The following is a 12,603-nucleotide window of genomic DNA, read 5'->3' as shown; positions in this document are numbered from 1 at the left end:
AATATATCTCTTCACCCTGCACTGCAACCAATATTCGACACCTCAGATTCTCAGTAGGTCAGAGCAGTGTTTCCCAAACTTGGGTCTCCAGCTGTTTTTGGACTACAACTCCCATCATCCCTAGCTAGCAGGACCTGTGGTCAGGGATGATGGGAATTAAAGTCCAAAACACCTGGAGATCCAAGTTTGGGAAACAATGGGTTAGAGCAGGCATCCCCAAACTTCGGCCCTCCAGATGTTTTGGACTACAATTCCCATCTTCCCTGACCAGTGGTCAGGGATCATGGGAGTTGTAGGCCAAAACATCTGGAGGGCCAAAGTTTGGGGATGCCTGGGTTAGAGGAAGAAATGAAAATGAAATACTAAAAAGTAGTATTGCTGAACCCGATTTAAATATGAAACAGCTCTGAGCATGTGGAGTTTCACTCAGCATCATCATTGCTACAGAAATAAATGGAGCCTGTGAGCCTGCTGCCCCAATGCAGAACCCATTTAATTGAGGATTAGCACCATGATGTTGCAGAAAAGGATGGTTTCCTTAATTTTTACTTACTTATTTATTTATTTCATAAAATTTACATGCCGCTTGATTGTTAAAAAGAAAAAAACGACCCTCAAAGCGGTTTACAAAAAGATAAGACTAAATTGAGAAAAATTCACATCCACACTTTAAAACATGCAAAAGTTAAAATACTAAAACAGATTAAAATGACCTCACCTTTCTAAGCATCTGGGTAGGCTTGTTTAAACAATAAGTTTGTTTTGCTTTTGTTTGTTTTTTCAAGGTGCTGAAAAGAGTACAGTGAATGTGCCTGCCTGGTCTCAGCAGGCAGGGAGTTCCAAAGTAAAGGTGCTGCCACACTAAATGAATGAGGAATGGGCATTACGTGGCCACCTGTAGTATCTTTAATAGTAAAACTGTAATTGTACGCATGCCTGGCTGGCTGGCTTCCGCCCTCCCCCAGATTATAAAAAGAATTAAGAAAAGATGGCACAGAATCAAGCACCAGGCACTGGTGGGCTTGGACATGCTCCAGCCACTCTAGGTGCTGAAACCAGTCCTGTCTCTGCCACATGCTGCCCTCTGGGTGGTCATTTGAGGCTCTAGACCCAAGCTGCACTGCTGGGTTGGTGGTCATGGGCGTACCCAGGATCAAAACTAGGGGGGGGGGGCAAGGGGAGGGGCCAAGGCACGGAAGGGGAGGGGCCACAAAGTGGGCGGGGAAAGTGCAGTCAGAGGCGCCGGGCTGATGGGCAGAGGCGGAGCACAGCCCGACAGAGCGCACCGTGGCGCGACCTCCCTCCAGCTGGGAGATTGAGAGAGAGATTGAGAGAGAGAGAGAGAGATCTGGAACCGCGCAGACGCCCCTCTCTCCTTGCAACCCTGTTCTCAGCAACTGCCGACCCCTGCACGGTTTTGCATGCGGGCAGATGACGGAGCCAAGCTCCTCCCGCTGCCTCGCGATGGCCCAATTGAAAAGACCCTGGCCAAAGGCGGGCGCCTTTGTCACAGAGAGGAAAGCTGGGGAGGCGCCGGCAATAGTGCAGCCGCCGCTGCTCCAGGAAAGGGGGCAGCAAGGCAGGAGTTCGCCAGGGCAGGAAGGCCCCCCTGCCGCGCTCCCTGGTTCCCCGCCGTGCTTGGCCTTGCCTGAGGGCGCGGCGGGAATGGCGAACTCGCGCTCCGCCGGGCTGTGCTCCCCGCGGTGGGTACGCCCTTGTGGGGGGGGGCAGCTGGCTTCTAGAGTAGGGCAGCTGCCCTAACTTGCCCCGTGGTGGGTACGCCCTTGTTGGTGGTCCTTTGCCTTAGGAGACAGTCTGTGTAGCTGCTGCCCTTCCCGCAGCCAACCTCCTCCTCAGCTCAGAAGGCTTGAAATCCCCTCTGCTCAGGGAGAGCCTTCTCAGCTTTCCAACACAGGCTCCTCAGGTTTCAGACCAATTTCTCCACAGCAGGGTTCAACCATCACCTTGTTTCAGCCAGCAGTCAGCCTCTCGTCACTCCTGGGTTTTCTGCTAGCTGGCCATTCCTCAAGCAAGGTTCATGACGAGGGTTTTTGGATGAACTTACTCTTGAAGTATCAAATCTGCTTTTGTAACTATGTTGGGTGATTCTTTTTCACAAGAAGCAAGTAGCAGTACTCTGTGGTGGGTTAGTTTTATGATTCTATAACTCACTGTTACTTTTTTCCTTTTTCAAATGGAGGGAAGGGCAATCTTTTTAAATACCGGGGGATTTTTCTCTCTGTTTGGGCATGCAATTAAGAGTAAAGAGTAAGAATGAGAGATGCAAGAGACAGACGAAAGTGATCATCCATCAGCCCACAACCTCTGGGTGTTTTCAAAGCAGCAACACAAAGTTGAGCTCTTCGTGGGACATACTATAAAATAAATGTAACACACTTTTAAAAATATGGGAATCATTTGCAAAGTAGCCGACAGTTATCCATGCTGATGGAGCAAATGGATAACATAAGGGAACCAATACAAATAAGATGATTGGTCTGAATTATTTATAGACTTTATCGACTGCTTTCCCCCGTAAGGTCCCAAAGCAGTTTCCAAACATAATAAAAACAACACCAACTTTGAAACAAATATATAGCTAAAATCTAATCAATACAATAAAAGAGCTAGACACCAAAGCAGACAAACCAGATCTCCCAAAGGCCTGAAAAAAATTCCAATATGGTCTTGGCTAAGTTGCAATGTGAGCTTGAGATCTTGACTGACAACTTTTTGTACATGACACACCTTCCACAACTGAAGAGTGGTTTTGAACCAACACGGTTCTGGAAATTCATTTAACTCAAGTCATTGTGATTGTTCAAAGAGAGCAGTATACCAAAGAGCGCAGCTTGCATGTAAATCAGAAAAGGCTCACTCCAAAACCAAATGAGGCACACCATATTAATCATGATAACAGGTTAGCAAAATTTGAGTTTGTACAATATCACTTTGTGTCTGGCAAGTGCAAGGGAAAAAAATCAATTAGAATGTCTCCCTAGAGATATAAAACTGCAGAGCAGGCAGACCACAGCGTAAGGAAAGTTACTATTGATTTCAAGACAGCGGACCACTTCAAAAAACAAAAACAACACAAGTCTCTACATTTTTTAGCTAGTATTGAAACTTGGATGTTCTTTTGATCATTTTTTTAAAAAGAAGAACCCAAGAAATATTAATAAAAAGTATTATTTATATGTGAAGAGAAAGGTGAAATGATAATCTAACCATTGCAAGTACAAAAAAGGCTTACTGAAGAAGTGTGCATGCACACGAAAGCTCATACCAATGCCAAACTTAGTTGGTCTCTAAGGTGCTGCTGGAAGGAAATTTTTTGTTTTGTTTTGGCCCACAAATAGCATACATATATGCCTCTATGATCCTGAGGAGGAATCAGGAAAGGTCAAGGCCAAGAAAATGCCAACATGGTTGATGAGCAGAGTCAAGAGACCTACTAGGGGGAAGAAGCCTTCTTCCCAAAAACAGAAGTGTCCCCCCCCACACACACACACAAGAGGAGAACAAAAAGGAACTCAAACTTCGCCAAAAGAAATGCCAGACAACAGCAAGCAATGCAAAGAGATAAAGAATGAATAAGGAACATATTGCTAAAAATATTAAAACCAACCATCAATAAATAAATGGAAACAGAAAAATGATTAAGGAGGAGAAACAAAGTGTGTTAAAGGCAGAAAAGGAAATTACAGAGCTAAAATTTGTATCAGTCTTAACTATGAAAGCTATAGGACAGAACTAACTTCAGGAAGATATTCTGATTAGACAGCTTGCAAATAATAAGTAGCATTGTTATTAGCCATTATTGCTATGTTGCACCTCCAGCATCAAAGGTGGTACACCTCTGAATACCATTTTATGGGGGAACGGTGCTGAGGAAAGTACTGTTGAGCTCATGTCCTGGTTGCAGGCTTCTCATAGGCACCTAGTAAGACACTATGAGAAAGAGGATGCTAGACTAGGTGGGCTTTTGGTCTGATCCCCCAGGGAGAAAAGAGCCATCAAAAGTTAAGGAGCAGTTGAGAACTGAGAAAAATCAGAGTATGTCTAAACTTTCAAATCAGCACTATGACATAGCCTACTAGGACTGTTCTACTACAGGCAGAATGTGGCTGTGTAAATACAATAAGTGCATTTCCCCAGAATTCTGGGCACTGTGGTTTGTCAAGGGTTGGTGAGAACTGTAAACACTGTGAGGGGTAAACTACAGTACCCAGAATCCTCTAAGGGAAATCATCTGCTTTGAATGTGCTTTAAAGGTATAATGTGTACATAGCCCCAGAGCTACATGACTTCTGCTGTAACTCTAAGAGCCATACCTTAAGCACACAAGAGGAACAGCACGTAGAGCAGAGGTTTTCAGCCTTTTTGAGTCCACGGCTCCCTTGACAAAGTGCATTCTTTCTGCAGCACCCCTGTGAGGCATAGGAGCCAAGTTATGTCACCCCTCGCCTGCAGAGCTGGCAGCCTCTCACCCTTTTTCGAACACTCCCTTGTGGAGTGTTTCCTCAGCCTCCTCTCTCCTTTGGAGTCCTCTGGGCAGCTGCAGCAGCCGCCCCTGGTCTCTGAGCTGCACCCTGGCCAGCCCCAGAGGAACCATTGTGGAGTTTGTAGCCAGGCTGCTGCAACAATCAGCCATGCAAGCCTTTGGGAGGCAGAGATGTGAGAGAGCATCAGAGGGTGGAGGGAGGGAAAGAGGAAACGAGTCCGGTGCTGTCAGTGTTGCCCATGGCACCCCTGACCATCATTCAGGGCATCCCAGGGTGCCACAGCACACTGGTTGAAAACCACTAATGTATAAAGATGCCCTTAGGCAGCAATTCCCCGCCCCCCATAATTTCTTCTGTTTTGTGGTGGAAGCTTCTCACTAATCAGTGAGTCACATGCTTCCTACCACTGAAATTTGCTACTGTCGCTCTACTTATAAGACTTCACTTTTCAGTAAACAAGCTAGCTGACATGTGAGATATCCCAGTTGGTTGTTTTTTCTTTTAAATGTAAAAATGTAATTGCTATTTTTACAGGATCAGAATGTGCAGAAAACTAGCCGGTCAGGAAAACAGTTAAGCTAAAAACCATTTCTCCATGATGCGCGAGATTTCTAAGTGTGGGAGCTGGGGTGGGGTGGGGTTGAATGTGAAGGTGGCAAGATAAACTTGGATCCACAAAGTTTATTCAAAACAGGAAGAGGCACACAGATGAGCAATTTAAATGCCAAAAATACCCAGCACAATGTTGTGTTCAGTAAAAAAATGATTTTGCAGCCAGGTTTGATTACTTGAATTCAAGACAAGAACACTCTGTTTGGGCCTTATGTTAAGTAGCAAGCACAGCAATGTGTATCCTATGTTTACTGGCAACAAAGAGCTAGATGTTTGGAACATTGTGCAGGCCTGATGCTCAGAAGTTGTGCATCTGTGACACAACTGTGTTACATCAGCCGTTGAGAAAGATGTGTGCACTTGCCTTCTATTTTGAACCCAAGAGGAAAATTTTCTAGGATTCTACCCTGAAGCCAAACAAGAGAGTGGAAATCCCAGCTCCGGGGATTACAAAACCCTTTATCTGGTTTACAGCAAAACCAAACAGTTGTCAAAACAAAGGCATTTTGCCCAACCCAGCAGGACTGGAGACATGCAGCAGCTGGTTGAAAGAGGATAGTCCCTGTTTGCAAGGAAGGAACCGACCTTCTCCTCACCACAATTTACAGAATCAAAGAATAACGCTGATCACAAAGATCTTGAGTACCAAAGGTGCAAAACCACGTGTAATGTCAATATGGTAGGGTGCTCCATCTGAGAAGTTTTCTCAGCACTACTGACTCCACCATGGTAAGACTGATCATGACCATTTTGTGGTTTCATGGCTAATGTTTTATTATGTATGCGAATAATGAGTCTTCCAAAACTGCTCCCCTGAGTTAGCAAAGGTCACTCTGGATAGATAGATATGACTGCAAACAAGGGTATGAGCTTAAATTGTGTACGCAATTATTACTTGCCCTCTTATATTGTAATGATGTGGTCAAAGGAACACAGCGTACTCAGTTTGTTGTGCATATTATTAATATTTATTGGAACTGCCACTTCTTATAAACTGTAAGAAAAGGGATATATTCAAAACAACAACAGAACAGTCCAATGAGAACTGTGTGTCCTCAGTGGTCATGGAATACTGACTAGAAAAGATTAAAAGGAGGGAGGGGACATAGCGGAATGGCTAGAATCCCCAATAGGAGCATTACAGATGGCAATATCCTGTTGCAGATCACTTATTTAGCATTACTTTCCTTCTAGGATTTCAGAAATCATTGATGTTGCAAGATTCAGTAGCAAACAAAAGGCTATTTTGCCCCATGTATGCCTTACAAACAGAAGAATCTTCTTTTGATGGCTTCTCCTCACTCAGCCCAGTTGAATGTTCAGGCCAGCGAAGCATCAATAAAGGGCTCCGTATTTTATTTTATTATTTTATTTTAATCTCTTTCTTTTCCCTCCTATTTTCTCTCTGTGTTTTCTCCCTTTCTTTTTCATTTTGTTTTTTCTTCTCTGTTTTTATTTAGAATAGTTTGGTTTTTACTGTATTTTGTGTTGAAAACTTTCAATAAAAATTCATATGGTAGGTAGGTAGGTAGGTAGGTAGGTAGGTAGGTAGGTAGGTAGGTAGGTAGGTGGCAACAAGTGAATCATTAAAGAACTACAGATAATACCTTAAGCACTAACAATTCCAATATGCCAGTTGCTATGGCCTCTTGCGAACATAACAATTGAATTACTTTCATATGTTGCAAAATTCTGTAGAGAAGCTACACATTATCCAACACACCATATTATATGCCACTTTATACAAAAGGATTTCAGACATATTTATTTTTCTACCTGAAAGCTAAAATAGTTTGAATTATATTCTGATGTATAGATTCCAATGTATTTTTCAGGACACCTTTGTGTTTACTTACTTACATAACTAGATTTACTGATGAGCTAAATTCTACTGAGTCTGCATTTGAGTGTGTTTGGGGGGGGAGTCATGACCACATACAAAAGAGAAAGGGAGGGGATTTGAGGAAAGTCTCAAAATAGTGCTTGAAAATATTGAGAATTTTGATGGAGTAGTAAGCTGCTAAATACATTTTGGTGGAAAATTTCCTCAGGGACACAATAATTCATTTTAACTCAGCAAATTGGACTCACACGTGTCTAGGAAGGGAGCACCACATAAATTCAGGCCTACATTTTACCTGCAATAGCACGATCAAAACCCCAGATCCACTGGGATGAAAGAATTGGATTTGTCAGGCTTTCCCAGCTGAATTGGGGCTATGCAGTGTAAATCCCTCACTCAACTGGGACTCAACTGGCATAACTTCAGCCGGCACAAGTCCCCAAAAGAGGCATTCTAGGAGCAGGGCAATGAGAACTTAAACGTATTCCAAACAGCTTTCATCTTGGTCACATGACCAAGCAACCTACCGGTAGTGGATTTAGCCAGCAAAGAGAGTTGCAGAAGCAGCATTCCTCCAAGTCCCTCCTGAACTGAGTTTGGAATAGGAGTAACATATGCTGGCAACATGTTACCCCACCTTGCCACAGTTAAACCATAATTTTAGTTTCTGCTCAACACACACTTTTTATACACCAAGCCTGCCCAAGAGATTAGGAATAGGAAGGTGACTTTGGGTACTAATACCCCAAGGGTCAAGCCTTTCTTGGTAACCTTGTGACACATAAATTGCCCAACCCTTTAAACAGCCTAAATTGGTGGCATCACTGTGTGGTCGTGGTCACCATAACCAGATTAACCATGAAGAAACATTTCTTTCGTCTGCCCTGTACCTCCCACCATTCAGCTTCCCCGGACGACATGTAGCATGGCAGCACCAGACAGGTTTCTGATCACCAGCTGCCGCTGTACAGTATTCTGCTATGAATCTTGTGGGTAGAATCTGAATCATATATGTGTTATGTCACAATTTTAATGCTGCAACTTATATCAGCCTTGGGAATCAAAAGAGGGTTGAGCGGAAAATATTCATCCATTTTTTTGTACCACGATGGGATCGCTTAGATTTATATCATTACTTTCTTACAAGGTATGCCATTTGCATGCTGAATGTCCGAAAAAGTAAATAATGTGTTCTATTAATAAAAGCAAATGAACAGTGAGGCTGCAACAGCCAAAGTTTAGAAGCAATTTAGGAGCATGGTGCACTGTGGAGACATCCGAAGAGAGGATGCGATGGTGGAACAGATTGCTTGCATTAGGAAACATAATGGAAGAATAGAAGCTGAGAAAGAAACAATGCTTTGAAAACTGCAAACAGCTGTCTTTTTATTATATATCAAAAAAACCACAAACAGGAGCAATCATGAGACCCTTCTCTATTTTTGTCACAGCATCGCTGTGATTTAGGAACTTGTTCATAAAGTTTAAGTCTTTGGAACCAAAATATTCAGTTGGTCGTTGACAGCTTCCTTCCTGCTTCCCCTTCAAATATCAGACATGATTATCTTTCACAACTAACTTAGTTCTCAGAGTCTTGGCTAAGAGTATCTACAGAAACTAGCTGAATCCAGCCATACTCCTTCCTCCGTTATCCTTGCCTGCATCTTCACCACCTCTGCTGTTACCACACCCCATCATTCGTAATTCAGAGCTCATGAACATCTCAGAGCAACAACTTGTATTTTTTGTTTATGGCAAACTTCCCCAAGGTGTTGCCCTCCAGCTGTTTTGGACTACAACTTCTATCAGTTTCAGTCAGCACAGCTGTTTTTGCTGTTCTGCAAAGCATCGTATCTGCCTGTTGACACTCCTATATGCAACACCATTCATTGGCTGAGACCCAATGGATCTCATTGATTTGTGGCAGAAATGGAGAATTCTAATCTCCAGGTTGGTTTTCCTTCCTTTCCCTTTCACAGGTGTTTCAGCGCATCAACTGTGGGAAGAGAAAAACTATGTCTCCACACTACTCTCTCTTAGCACTGTCTGTGTCAGGAAGAAATCAAGTGGAGAGTAGGGGGGCAGAGATATAACAGGCCTTGCTGCAAAGGCTAGTAAAGAGTGACAGCAGTTAGGATGGAGGAAAGGGGAGATATGCATCATGCAAATGCCTGTAACCAGAGAACACAAGAAAACCACCATCTAAGCTGTGGACTGCATGAATATGTATATCCTCAACCAAGCAGGAGACAGCAGCATAGATGACACACTCAGCGCTACCTTGTAGACGCTATCATTCAGAGCGTATACATGTCCAAACACATGCAAAGCCACTAGGGAGAAAATCAAGGGATTTTCCATACTTACCAAAAATCAACAGATATGATGTAGAAGCAGAGGGTACCCAAATCAGCTCACTGCGCAAACATATCATTACTGACTGACTAGCTGCCACCAGCATAGGCTGCTATGTCAATGTGGGGGAACCAATGATCCAGAAACAACATTTGCCGTGTTTACTGTAGTCACCCCTATATCTGCCACCCCACCTATTTTTCTAAGGTAGAAGATCTACATATGGCAGCCTGCCCCTCTTAAGTCACTAAACAGCTTTACTGAAACATGTTTGTAAAACACACTTCTTTGTTGGAAAGCAGGTGGTTGGTGCTAGATTACCTTAGCTACAGGTAGGATGCACTGAAGTCAATGGGACAAGTTAGTCATGACTTAAGTCTTATAGATTTCAGTGTGGGACTACATGCAACTGTGCTAACTTTTGCTAGATCTACTCCAATATAAAAAATTAAAAACATTTTAGTATGTTGAGCACATGAGTTTGCCTGAAAACAGTGAATGTTCAGAATCTCAGCATAGCATCCACATGATTTCTTTAAACTGCCAAATACTACTACCATACCCAATCTCTCTATTTACCCCTTGGCCATTTTAAAAGACTATTTGTCATGATCTGAATATACGGTCAAGGAATGTTTCTTGATTCTGTCGATTCAAACTTATTACTAAGGAAGATATTGAAAGCTCCAGCCGAAAGGCAGGGTTTAGGAATCCTTTCATTGTGTGTACAACACATGTCACTCATCAGCTTGAAATGACACCCCTCATTTATCAAAGTTTCAAGTATAATTTCAATACCACAGCTAAAAGAAAATCTGTACACTTGGTAGAGCAACCAAGTATCGCCCCATGCCAAAGCGTGTGCTGAAAATGGTATTGACACTTTATTTAATCTCCATTTACCCAATCTACACAACAAACTAAGTTAACTGCAGTTCACCAGAGATATGTTGGACTGTACATTCAACAAGTGTACAATCTGTGTACACACAAAGCTGAACTGCTCATTTCTAATTCACATGTCATGTTCACCAAGTGAATAAAGTGTTCATTACCACAACTCTCCTTCGCTTTTTTACAGAAGCATCTATGTGAAGCGTTGGTGTACAAAATAGCTCGGATGTACAAATCTGGAGTGGCACACTCTTTCACACCAACACTTGCACATGTATATACATACAGTGGTGCCTCGCTAGCCGAATTTAATTCATTCCACGGGTCTTTTCTTATAACGAAAAATTCGTCTAGCGAATCCCATCGGAATGCATTGATATATATATTTTTGCCCATAGGAACGCATGAATTGAATTTCAATGCATTCCTATGGGAAACCGCGATTCGCTAGACGAAATTTTCATAAAACAAATTCATCTAGCGAGGCAACCTCCACTCGAAAAATCATTTCGTTAAGCGGAAATTTCGTTAAGCAGGGCATTCGTTAAGCGAGGCACCACTGTATGTACATGTGTAACTTGTGAACAACCATCAAGTGACATAATAGAAACAGAAATCCTCTTCCGTTTCTATCCTCCATTTGACAGCAGTCACAAACAGGGACAGAGCAAGGCCCTGCCTCCACTACTGGATCCCCTGTTGACCTTGACACCCCATCCCTGCTTCCCATGTATCAATGGCATGTTTGTAAGAGGGAGGCTGAATGCACAAGACTTCCCTGTGATCTGGAACCCCGCTTGGGACAAACCATAGTCTACCCTGACAGTGAAAGACTGTGTTACCTTCGTATAGAAAGTCATGCTTACCTTGTCAGGAGCAGCTTCCCAAAGCTCCTTGAGGAAACATGCTGTTACTCCATGAGATGTGCAACCTGTCCAGATATCTGCCTGAGTTAGTTGAGCACAGGATTTTAAAAGCCTCTGACAGAATCAGGAGATCGTAGAGACATGGACAGGGGTGGTGGTGGTGGTGGTGTTTAAACCCACTGGTGAAATGTTTTATGTCTCCTGCATCCTTTCCATGGCTTCCAAATTAGAAAAGGTGACATTGAAAATACTTTTGTCTTCCGAGCCATTTTTCACAGGGAAGCCTGAAAACCATCAGCACAACAAAGAGCTATTTAAGCTGTTGAATACACAGCCGCTTCTCTATCAGTTCCCAGTATCCTGCAGATAACTCCTTAATGGATTCTATAACTGATTACTACAGCTTTATGGGCTGCAAAATCTGGGCATGCCACCTGATGAATTATGGTTTTGTTCTCCTCTCATTCTGCATCTCGTTATGCACATTTCATTCCCCGCCCCCTTTCGAGCACTCAAGTTCAAGCCCATAGGAACATGTTACAGCTTTATTTAATTAGTCACCAAAATGAGTCATCCACAGAACCTTCCCCTGCTTCTGCAGAATATCCATATATCTGAACATTATAGTTTCTGAAGTCCTGGCAGGTGAATTTCCCACCACAAAGGATCTACCACAAAGGCCTTTGCTGCATGCAGTTTCCCCACACAATCCTGTAAAGCTCCACCAATTTTATCCAGTTCAGTTAAAAAATTAAAAATAATTACTGGAGGAGGAGCAGGAAGCCTGTGGCACTCCAGATATTGTTGGATTCAGATACTGCACTTCCGGCCAGCATGACCAATGGTTATAGATGGTGTGAGGTATAACTGAACAACATCTGCAGTCACAAATTCTCTACCTGCTTTTCCTAACATGTTATGCAAAAACCTTTGTATTTAGGCTGGCTTCTTCAGATAGGTAATTTCCCCCCCCCATCCCCCCATCTTTGCTTTACGTGCTGCACCTTTCTCTGTTTTTATTATATTATTTCCATTTTTAATACTATTTTTATAGAACATGTTTGTATTTTATAGGTGATTTTTAATCGTTAGCTGCCCCAAGTGGCATGTGAGTGCTAGAAGAGGTGGCACTAAATAAATCACTACTTCTCACCCACAGGTTGTCAATGTCTCAGCCATTTTATTTGCTATATGAATGGCATTACCTTCTGCTGTTTATCTACTGCAATTTTTAAAGGCTCCCAATTTCCCATTTCCCCCTCAATTGTATTAGAAACAGACAGTTATGAACAGACACTACAGACAACACTCATTAAAATATGACACACCTCTGCACTCCCTTATCACTTGGTCATATTTTAGCCAGTATCCATTATTTGTCCTAACTTGTTACTCTTTTCCCCTTTCACAATGTGAGTGATGGGAAGTCCTTTGACTTTGTCTCCTCCTTCTCAAGAACACATACAAACTAACAACCTATGACGTTGCACACTGGCTTCTAGTCTTTGATAATTGTATTTGGTTGTAA

General features: G+C 42.7%; 1 protein-coding gene across 4 annotated transcripts in view; it reads right to left on the bottom strand.

Annotated features, from left to right (window-relative positions):
• PPP3CA (protein phosphatase 3 catalytic subunit alpha) overlaps positions 1-12,603 on the bottom strand; it is a 191,127-nt gene that overhangs the window by 120,286 nt on the left and 58,238 nt on the right. The gene's annotated exons all lie outside the window — the stretch shown is intronic.

This window comes from Zootoca vivipara, chromosome Z1, assembly GCF_965207765.1.
Source record: "Zootoca vivipara chromosome Z1, rZooViv2.hap1.1, whole genome shotgun sequence".
Taxonomy (NCBI): domain Eukaryota; kingdom Metazoa; phylum Chordata; class Lepidosauria; order Squamata; family Lacertidae; genus Zootoca; species Zootoca vivipara.
Note: the sequence above shows the minus strand (reverse complement) of the source record. Positions and strands in the feature narration are given on the sequence as shown.